At 46.1% G+C, this 10,062-nt stretch overlaps 1 pseudogene; it reads left to right on the top strand.

Annotated features, from left to right (window-relative positions):
- Nucleotides 1–438: 438 nt before the first annotated feature.
- On the top strand, nt 439–3,699 carry LOC141580011 (ATP synthase F(0) complex subunit f, mitochondrial pseudogene; annotated as a pseudogene).
- The last annotated feature ends 6,363 nt before the right edge of the window (nt 3,700–10,062 follow it).

Genomic DNA, 10,062 nt, shown 5'->3' with positions numbered 1-10,062 from the left:
GGCGGCCGCTCCGCCCCACAGCGCCCCCTGCGGGCTGGAAGAGCGGCGCCGCCCGGGGTTCGGTCCCCGGAGGAGGGGCCCGGGCTCGCTCTGTGCAGGCCGCAGCACGCCGATCTTCGTGGGACCCTCGGCCTGCCAGGATCTGCATGGGAGGGAGGCGGCTGGAGACGACTGAGGGAGCTAACGGGAGGGGAAATGGCGGAGCAGGTGGACATGGAGAGAGCAGGGACTGGGAGACAGCAGGGGCCGGGACAGGAAGATGCGCTCCACAGAAGCCAGACTGAGAGGCAGCGAGAGGGGGGCGTCCGGACTCCCAAAGCCGCCCCCGACTCAGGGATGAGCTCGAGGGCTTCGTCTGTGAGGGGGTCCCGGGAACCCAGCGAAGCCGGGCAGGGGGCAGGGGGCAGGGGGCGGGAGGCGCGCGCTGCCCGCGGTGGCCCGGGGCGTCCGTCCCGCCGGGGACGTGGAGGCCCTGGGGTCCCCAGGCTTGTCCCGTCGGGGACGCGGAGGTGGGGTCCGCCCAGCACGGCCGGTCCCCGTGGGTCCAGCGCCCTTCTGGGCTCCCCCGGCCGCCACGCTCCCTCCTTGGCAGAGAACGGCCTCGGGCAGAGACCCCATGGGGAAGCCACCCCAGCTTCAGGGCCGCCTGCGGGACTCAGGGTCTCAGCGTGGCCCAGGGATGCGGGTCGGGCACCCCCAGTCCTGGCGGGAAACAGACAGAGCGCGAGGAGAAGACGGAGGAAGCCATGACACGGGGCGTGAGAAACACGGGACGCAACAGGGGAGAGGTGGGAAGACGCAGGAGAAACCAGGGGAGACAGAAAGGAGGGAGAGGGTGAGGAAGGGGGTGGTGATTGTGCACAGAAAATCAGCCTCGCGTTCTGTCCTGGTCATGTCCGGATACGTGTAGTAAGTACTATAACCAGGATACAGAAGAGTTCTATCCCTCGCCGAAACTCCCTGTGCGGCCATTCTCTTCCGTGCTTTCGCTGCTTTATAGTTACTCCCTCCGACACGTGTGTTAGATATAGTGAACCCCAAGTTTCTCTTCAAAGAATCAGTGCGTCAGTATGCTCAGCTCTCTTACTCTTTAATGCTCCATTTTAAAGTTTAACTTCCTTGTAGTTTCAATAAACAACCTTTTCCACCAGTTCTAGTCAGTAGTTCACATCTGTTCCCCCAGTTTCCTGCTCCATCCTCACTCATTGGGTCACCTGCTTTGACCCCTAGTTACCTGCTCTGACCTGCCCGTAACTCTCCTTCCCGCCAAACTACTCACCCTGCCACTCCTGTTCCTACCCCTGCTCCCTTTAAAATAGCCAAATTGGAATGAGACTAAACTGTGCTAACCCTAGCCAATAGGGGTAGACACAGCAGTTTATATTCGAGTGCTACTTCTTTTACAGCACCGAAAATTTTCCATGTAACACCTAGACCCCTGCCAAGGACGGATCTGCTCTTGGAACATAGTTTTCTCTTTTTAGGAATGGCATATAAATGAAATCATATAGTAACCTTGGTGACTGGCTCCTCAAAAGTATAATGCTGGCTGGGTGCAATGGCTCACACCTGTAATCCCAACACTTAGGGAGGCCAAGACAGGTGGATCACCTGAGGTTGGCAGTTTGAGACCAGCCTGACCAACATGAAGAAATCCTGTCTCTACTAAAAATACAAAATTAGTGGGGCATGGTGGCACATGCCTGTAATCCCAGCTACTTGGGATGCTGGCCAACAAGAGCAAGACTCCATCTCAAAAAAAAAAAAAAAAAAAAAAAAAAGTAATGCTTTTGTGATGCATCCATGTTGATGAAGAGTCAAACTCCGTAAAATATTTAGAGATTTATTCTAAGCCAAATAGGAGTGATGAAGGCCGAGGTACTGTCTGAAGAGGTCCCAAGAACATGTATCCAAGGTGGTTGGGTTACAGCTTGGTTTTACACGTTTTGGGAAGATTTAAGATGTCAATTAATACATGTAATGTATACACTACTTCTGTCAGGAAAGATGGGACAACTCCAAGAGATGCTTACAGGTCGTAGGCTGATTCAAAGATTTTCTGATTGGCAATTGGTTATCTGAAAACCGGGTTTATAGAAAGGACTGTCTGGGTTAAGATAAGTGTTATGGAGACCAAGGTTCTTAGGATGTCCCAGAGTGACTGCCCTTAGATGGCAAACATTTCCTATTTAGACCTTTAAAACATGCTGGATTATCTGGCTGGGTGCAGTGGCTCATGTCTATAATCCCAGCATTTTGGAAGGCTGAGGCAATAGGATTGCCTGAGAGCAGGAGTTCAAAACCGGCCTGGGCAACATGGCTAAACTCCGTCTCTACAAAAAATACAAAAATTAGACACAGCAGACACCAGTACTCCAAGATGGTGTCAGTCATACCATTGAAGGACAGGAAACTTCTGGAGGTCAAACTAGGAGAGATGCCAAGTTTGGATCTTGATGCGGGACTTCAGCCCTAGTGGCATTGTCAGAGCGTTTCGAAGAGGTTACTACCGGTACTATAACAAATATATCGACGTGAAGAAGGGGAGCATCACGGGGCTTACCATGCTGCTGGCATGCTACATGGTCTTCAACTACACCATTTCCTACAAGGAGCTCAAGCATGAGCGGCGAAGCAAGTACCACTGAAGAAGACAAGCTCTGCACTCCCGTCTGTGACCTTCTTGGCTTGAGCCTCTCCATAAGGAACACAGTCCCTATTATTGCTGAATCCTTTCATATCCTAATGGAATTAACCTCCAAATAAAAGATGACTGGTTGAAAAAAAAAAAAATTAGCCAGGACCAGGCGCGGTGGTTCACACCTGTAATCCCAGCACTTTGGGAGGCTGAGGTGGGCAGATCACCTGAGTGTGGGAGAGAGACCAGCCTGACCAACATGGAGAAACCCCATCTCTACTAAAAATGCAAAATTAGCCAGGCATGGTAGCGCATGCCTGTAATTCCAGCTACTTGGGAGGATGAGACTGGAGAATTGCTTAAACCCAGGAGGCAGAGGCTGTGCTGAGCCAAGATCTTGCCATTGCACTCCAACCTGGGCAAAAAGACTGAAACTCTGTCTCAAAAAAAAAAAAAAAAAAAAAAAAAAAAAAAAAAAAAAATTAGCCAGCACAGTCGCAAAAGCCTTAATCCCAGCTATTCAGGAGGCTGAGGTGGGAGATCACTTGAGCCTGGGAGGCGAAGGTTGCCGGAGCCCAGATTGTGCTATGACACTACAGCCTGGGTGACAGAAGAAGACAGAGGGAGACTCCGTCTAAAAAATATATATATATAATATATGTTTTTGTTGAGAGAAGGTCTTGATGTGTATGTCAAGAGTATATGTTGTTTGCTGAGAGATGATGGCAAGGAATACTGAGCCTTCCCCAGGCAGAAAACTGCTAGAATAGTAGGCAATATGTACTGGTCATGCACTAGTTAAACCAGTTCCCAGAACACAGGATATATGACCTTGTCCCCATTGCTGACTTGCAAAGAGTGCTTTCTAGCTTATTTCTATTTTAGTAGTGAACAGGCATTACCTGCTTGTTTAGTCTACCTTTATCCTATGAAGAAACACTGAGCACTTGCTTATTAAAAATAATCACTTGTTCACAAAGAATAAATGCATGGGTCAGAATCTGCTCTGGGCTTTCAGCTGGGAAATGCTGTCAGTCCCCTGATGTCCCACTCTAATCCACTTTTGCACTCTATCTTTATTTCTGTTTCTTAATTCCTTCAGCGCTGCCTGGGTTGGGGTCTCTACAACCAAGCTGGTCTTGGCAATTTTTAATGTAAATATATAATATATATGGCAAAGAAGCATATTTGGGGATAAAATATTTTGATTTCCTTCTTTGTCATGCATTGTTATGCCAGAGACAGGTTGGAAACTAAGCCATTATATCGGGTTAAATAAAACCTTTCTGGTGAGATTTTATGGTTTGTAGTACGTGACTCCCTCGGCCCCTTAGTTAGAAATTTGGACAAGAAGGTAGGAAAGGCTGGGCGCGGTGGCTCAAGCCTGTAATCCCAGCACTCTGGGAGGCCGAGGAGGGTGGATCATGAGGTCAAGAGATCGAGACCATCCTGGTCAACATGGTGAAACCCCCGTCTCTACTAAAAATACAAAAAATTAGCTGGGCATGGTGGCACGTGCCTGTAATCCCAGCTACTCAGGAGGCTGAGGCAGGAGAATTGCCTGAACCCAGGAGGCGGAGGTTGTGGTGAGCCGAGATCGCACCATTGCACTCCAGCCTGGGTAACAAGAGCGAAACTCCGTCTCAAAATAAAAGGAAGGGAGGAAAGGTCACAATTTAGTTGGTATCCATATCATTGTATGTGACAACAGTTTATTTTATTTATTTAGCTTTTACTTTTATTTTTTTGACACAGAGTCTCTTGCTCTGTTGCCCAGGCTAGAGTACAGTGACTCGATCTCAGCTCACTGAAACCAAGTGATTCTCCTGTCTCAGTCTCTCAACTAGCTGGGACTACAGGCACATGCCACTACCCCCAGTTAATTTTTTTTTTTTTTTTTTTTTTGAGACAGTATCTCCCTCTGTCACCTAGGCTAGAGTGCAGTGGGGCGATCTCTGCTCACTGCAACCTCCACCTCCTGGGTTCAAGTGATTCTTCTGCCTCAGTATCCCAAGTAGCTGGGACTATACAGGCATGTGGCACCATACCAGGCTAATCTCTGTATTTTTAGTAGAGTCAGGGTTTCACTATATTGTCCAGGCTGGTCTCCAAATCCTGACTTTGTAATAAGCCCACCTCAGCCTCTCAAAGTGCTGGGATTACAGGCTTGAGCCACTGTGCCCTGCCCTAATTTTTATGGTTTCAGTAGAGAAGGAGTTTCACCGTATTGGTAAGGCTGGTCTTGAACTCCTGACCTCAGGTGATCCACTTGCCTCGGCCTCCCAAAGTTCTGGGATTAAAGGCATGAGCCACTATGCCTAACCTACAACAGTTTATTTTAGTTGCTGATGGTATTCCATGGTATGAATATACTGAAGAATATTTACCCATTGAAAATCATTTGTATTTTTTTCCTGTTTCATTGTTTTTTCATTTTTAATTTTTATTTGTTTGTTTTTAGATGAAGTCTTGCTCTGGTGCCCAGTGCCCAGGCTACAGTGCAGTGGCACTTTCCTAGCTCACTGCAACCTCTGCCTCCTGGGTTCAAATAATTTCCCTGCCTCAGCCTCCCAAGTAGCTGGGATTATAGGTGCACACCACCCCACCTGGCTAATTTTTGTATTTTTAGTAGAGAAGGGGTTTCACCATTTTGGCCAGGCTGGTCTCAAACTCCCAACTTCAAGTGATCCACTTGCCTCGGCCTCCCAAACTGCTGCAGCTACAGTGCCTGGCCTTTCCCAAGTTTTACAATTCTGAATAGAACCGCTAGAAATATTTGCATACAGGTTTTTGTGTGAACATTAATTTTTCTTTCTTTCTTTCTTTTTTTTTTTTTTTGAGACGGAGTTTCGCTCTTGTTACCCAGGCTGGAGTGCAATAGCGCGATTTCGGCTCACCGCAACCTCTGCCTCCCGGGTTCAGGCAATTCTCCTGCCTCAGCCTCCTGAGTAGCTGGGATTACAGGCATGCACCACTATGCCCAGCTAATTTTTTTTGTATTTTTAGTAGAGACGGGGTTTCACCATGTTGACCAGGATGGTCTCGATCTCTTGACCTCATGATCCACCCATCTCGGCCTCCCAAAGTGCTGGGATTACAGGCTTGAGCCACCACGCCTGGCAATTTTTATTTCTTTAAGGTAGAGACCCAGGAGTAGAACTGTTGAGTCATGGTAAATATGTATATTTAATTTTGGCGGGGGATGGAGTCTGGCTGGAGTGCAGTGGCATGATCTTGGCTCACTACACCCTCTGCCTTTTGGGTTCAAGAGATTATCCTGCCTCAGGCTCCTAAGTAGCCTCCCAGGCGCCCACCACCACACCCAGCTAATTTTTATATGTTTAATATAGACAGGGTTTCACCATGTTGGCTAGGATAGTCTGTATTTCTTGATCTGTTGATCTGCCCACCTAGGCCTCCCAAATTGCTGGGATTACAGGCATGAGCCACTGTGCACAGCTGTACATTTAATTTTGCAAGGAACCGGCAAACCATTTTTAAGAGTGACTGTACTATGTGTTCTTGTGAAGGTATGAGAGTTCAATTGGCCCACATCCTTTATTTGGTATTTTTAGCATTTTAAGAAACTGTTTGACATTCTGATCAATGGTGGTGTTATTGAAACACTAGGGTATTTGTCTAGGAGCTGCTCTTTTTGTCTAGGAGTTGCTCTTTTTGGCTGAGCAAGTCAATTATGGAGACAACAAGTATTGCCAAGGAAGAAGGCTTTAATTGGGTGTTACTGCTGAGGAGATGGGCGATCAGTCTCAAATCCGTCTCTCTGACAGACTAATATGACAGGGTTATATTGCTGGGAAGAAATGTAACCATATGCAGAAAAACAGGAATTGGTGAGGGGATAAGGAAGAGGGGTTGGTCAACAGGAAGCAGGTGGTGGGTTAGGCAATCATGATGGGTAGGGGTCTTTCATTGTCCAAATGCAGTAATCTTGTGAGTTTCAACTTCTTAAAACTATCTGGGAGGCCTGATGGTTGGTTTCCTGAGAAAGGAACTCAGATAAGACAAATGTAACTGTCTCAAGTTTTAAGATTAGGAGGATTCATTGCTGTGTTTATTCAAAGAAACCATCAACATCAGTTCTATAGGCAAATTGGGTCTGTTTTAGTGTAGGGGCATCTCAGTGTAGTTTTTATTTGCATTTCCCTAGTTGCTAATGATACCAAAATTTGTTTTATGTGCAAATTGCCAACTTTTAGTAAAGTTTTTGTTCTTGTTCCTTGCCCATTTTTAAATTGCATTTTTTTCAGGTTGATAAATATAGACTTTTTATTAAGGAAAGATTTTATTATGGGCAATTCTTTTAGTATATGCAGAACAATATAATAAGCCACATCCATAATCCAGCTTTGGAAACACTTGAAAATATATGTTTTATTTAGAATTACTATTGAACTTGAAGTAGGCGGGAGAGTTTCCTATTTTAGCTTAGTCTACTATCCTGGTGGAAAATTCTTTGCTTTTGACACTTTTAAACATTTAAACACTTTTAACAGTTTTAGACATTTTAAATATGTTCACATCTTCTTTAACAGTTATGCAGCAAACCAATTTACCACAATTTATTCATCCCGTCCTCTGCTAGATATTTTGTTTATAGTCTGTTGCTACTGCAAATATTGCTTTTGATGAATACTACATTTGCAAATATATTTATAGAATACATTCCTAGGAAATAATAGCTGATTAAAGGTCTACTTATTTATAATTGATATACTACTAAGTTGCTCAGAAGAGGTTACATCAGTTTATATCTCCACTGACTTCCTTACATTCTCTTTTTTTTTTTTTTTTTTTTGAGATGAGTTTTGTTTTTGTTACCCAGGCTGGAGTGCAATGGAATGATCTTGGCTTGCTGCTACCTCTGCCTACTGGGTTCAAACAATTCTCCTGCCTCAGCCTCCTAAGTAGTGGAATTACAGGCACCTGTCACCATACCCAGCTAATTTTTTGTATTTTTAGCAGAGACAGGATTTCACCATGTTGGCCAGGCTGGTCTTGAACTCCTGACCTCAGGTAATGCACCTCCTTCAGCCTCCCAAAGTTCTGGGTTTATGGGCATGAGCCACAGTGCCTGGCCTTTTATTTATTTATTTTTTATTATTTTTTTGAGAGAGTCTCACTGTGTCGCCCAGGCTGTAGTGCTGTAGTTTGATCTCAGCTCACTGCAACCTCTACCTCCTGGATTCAAGCAATTCTCCTGCCTCAGACTCCTGAGTAGCTGGGACTACAGGCACACGCCACTATGCTCAGCTAATTTTTGTATTTTTAGTGGACAGGGTTTTATAATGTTGGCTCGGCTGGTCTTAAACTCCTGATCTCAGGTGATCCACCCACCTCGGCCTCCCAAAGTGCTGGGATTGCAGGTATGAGCCACAGTGCCCTGGCTTTTTATTTATTTATTTATTTTTTGAGACAAAAAGTCTTGCTGTGTTTCCCAGGCTGGTGTGCCATGGTGTGATCTCTGCTTACTGTAGCCTCTGCCTCTCAGGTTCAAGTGATTCCTGTAGCTCAGCTTCTCAGCTAGCTGGGATTATAGGCGTGTACCACCATGCCCAGCTAATTTTTATATTTTTAATAGTGATGGGGTTTCACCATGTTGGCCAGGCTGGTCTTGAACTCCTGGTCTCAAGTTGTTATAGAAGAGGGTCCTGCAGAACCCAAGAGAGGGTTCTTGGATCTTGAAGAAGAAAGAATTTGGGGCAGGTCCAGAGAATAAAGTGAAAACAGGGCCGGGCACGGTGGCTCAAGCCTGTAATCCCAGCACTTTGGGAGGCCGAGGCGGGCAGATCACAAAGTCAAGAGATCGAGACCATCCTGGTCAACATGATGAAACCCCGTCTCTACTAAAAATACAAAAAATTAGCTGGGCACTGTGGCACGTGCCTGTAATCCCAGCTACTTGGGAGGCTGAGGCAGGAGAATTGCCTGAACCCAGGAGGCGGAGGTTGTGGTGAGCCGAGATCGTGCCATTGCACTCCAGCCTGGGTAACAAGAGAGAAACTCTGTCTCAAAAAAAAAAAAAAAAAAAAAAAAAAGAAGAAAAGAAAAGTGAAAACAAGTTTATTAAGAAAGGAAAGAAATAAAGAATGGCTACTTCATAGACAGAGCATCCCCAAGGGCTGCTGGTTGCTCATTTTTATGGTTATTTCTTGATTATATGCTGAACAAAGGGTGAATTATTTGTGCCTCCCCCACCCCAACCCCCCCTGTTTTTAGAGATGGTGTTTTGGTCTTGTTTGCCCAGGCTGGAGTGCAGTTGTGCTATCTTGGCTCACTGCAACCTCTGCCTCTGGAGTTCGAGTGATTCTCCTACCTCAGCCTCCTGAGTAGCTGGGATTACAGGCACCTGCCACCACACCTGGCTAACTTCTGTATTTTCAGTAGAGATGGAGTTTCACCACATTGGCTAGGCTGGTCTCGAACTCCTAGGCTCAAGTGAACTGTCCATCCTAGCCTCCCAAAATGCTGGGATTATAGGCATGAGCCACTGTGCCAAGCCATCAGCATGGTCTTTATGACTTGTATGTTGTGCCAACTTCCTGTTTCATCCTGTGACTTAGAATACCTTAACATCTAGGAAAGCAGCCCAGTAGGTCTCAGCCTCATTTTACCCAGCCCTTATTTAAGATGGAGTTGCTCTGATTCAAAGGCCTCTGACAAAGTGATCTGCCTACCTCAGGTTTTCAAAGTTCTGGGATTACAGGCATCAGGCACTGCACCTGGCCTTTTTGGTTATTTTTGTGTTTTGTGGGAAGGAAAATTTCCTCTTCAAAGTTTCCTTTCTTGTTAAAGAATAAATCATATGTGTGCTAATAACTCTTTGTTAAGCCCTATCCTATGTAGCTGTTAAACATGCCATGCTTACAGGCACACAGTATATTCCGTGTCAGGTGTCCCCAAACTATGGCCCGAGGGCCGCATGCGGCTCCCTGAGGCCATTTATCCGGCCCCCCGCCGCACTTCAGGAAGGGGCACCTCTTTCACTGGTGGTCAGTGAGAGGAGCACAGTATGTGGTGGCCCTCCAATGGTCTGAGGGACAGTGAACTGGCCCCCTGTGTAAAAAGTTTGGGGACGCCTGTTCTATGTCCTTGTACTTTAACCAAGCTATCTATGCGGGATGTGCTCACAGGCATGTTGCAGCTCACAGCCTATGCCCCTTACCTGTTTAGAAAAGTTTTAAGTTATTAGCCAATTGGGTTTTGATTTAGATTGTAAGGTCTGGCTCCAACCAATGGAGTTCAGACGCAGGAGTAAGGACAAACCCAAAAGGATAAATATGTCTGCTTTTCCTTTATTCATTGTACTCTCTTGGCAAAATGGCTAGTGAGGTTACTCTTCCTGCAGTCCAGAAAGTAAAAAATTGCTTGCTAAGAAACCCTTTGTCAGGCCGGGTGTGGTGGCT

The sequence above is a fragment of the Saimiri boliviensis genome, chromosome 10, assembly GCF_048565385.1.
Source record: "Saimiri boliviensis isolate mSaiBol1 chromosome 10, mSaiBol1.pri, whole genome shotgun sequence".
In the NCBI taxonomy this organism is placed as follows: domain Eukaryota; kingdom Metazoa; phylum Chordata; class Mammalia; order Primates; family Cebidae; genus Saimiri; species Saimiri boliviensis.
This window is presented reverse-complemented; position numbering and strand designations above follow the sequence as displayed.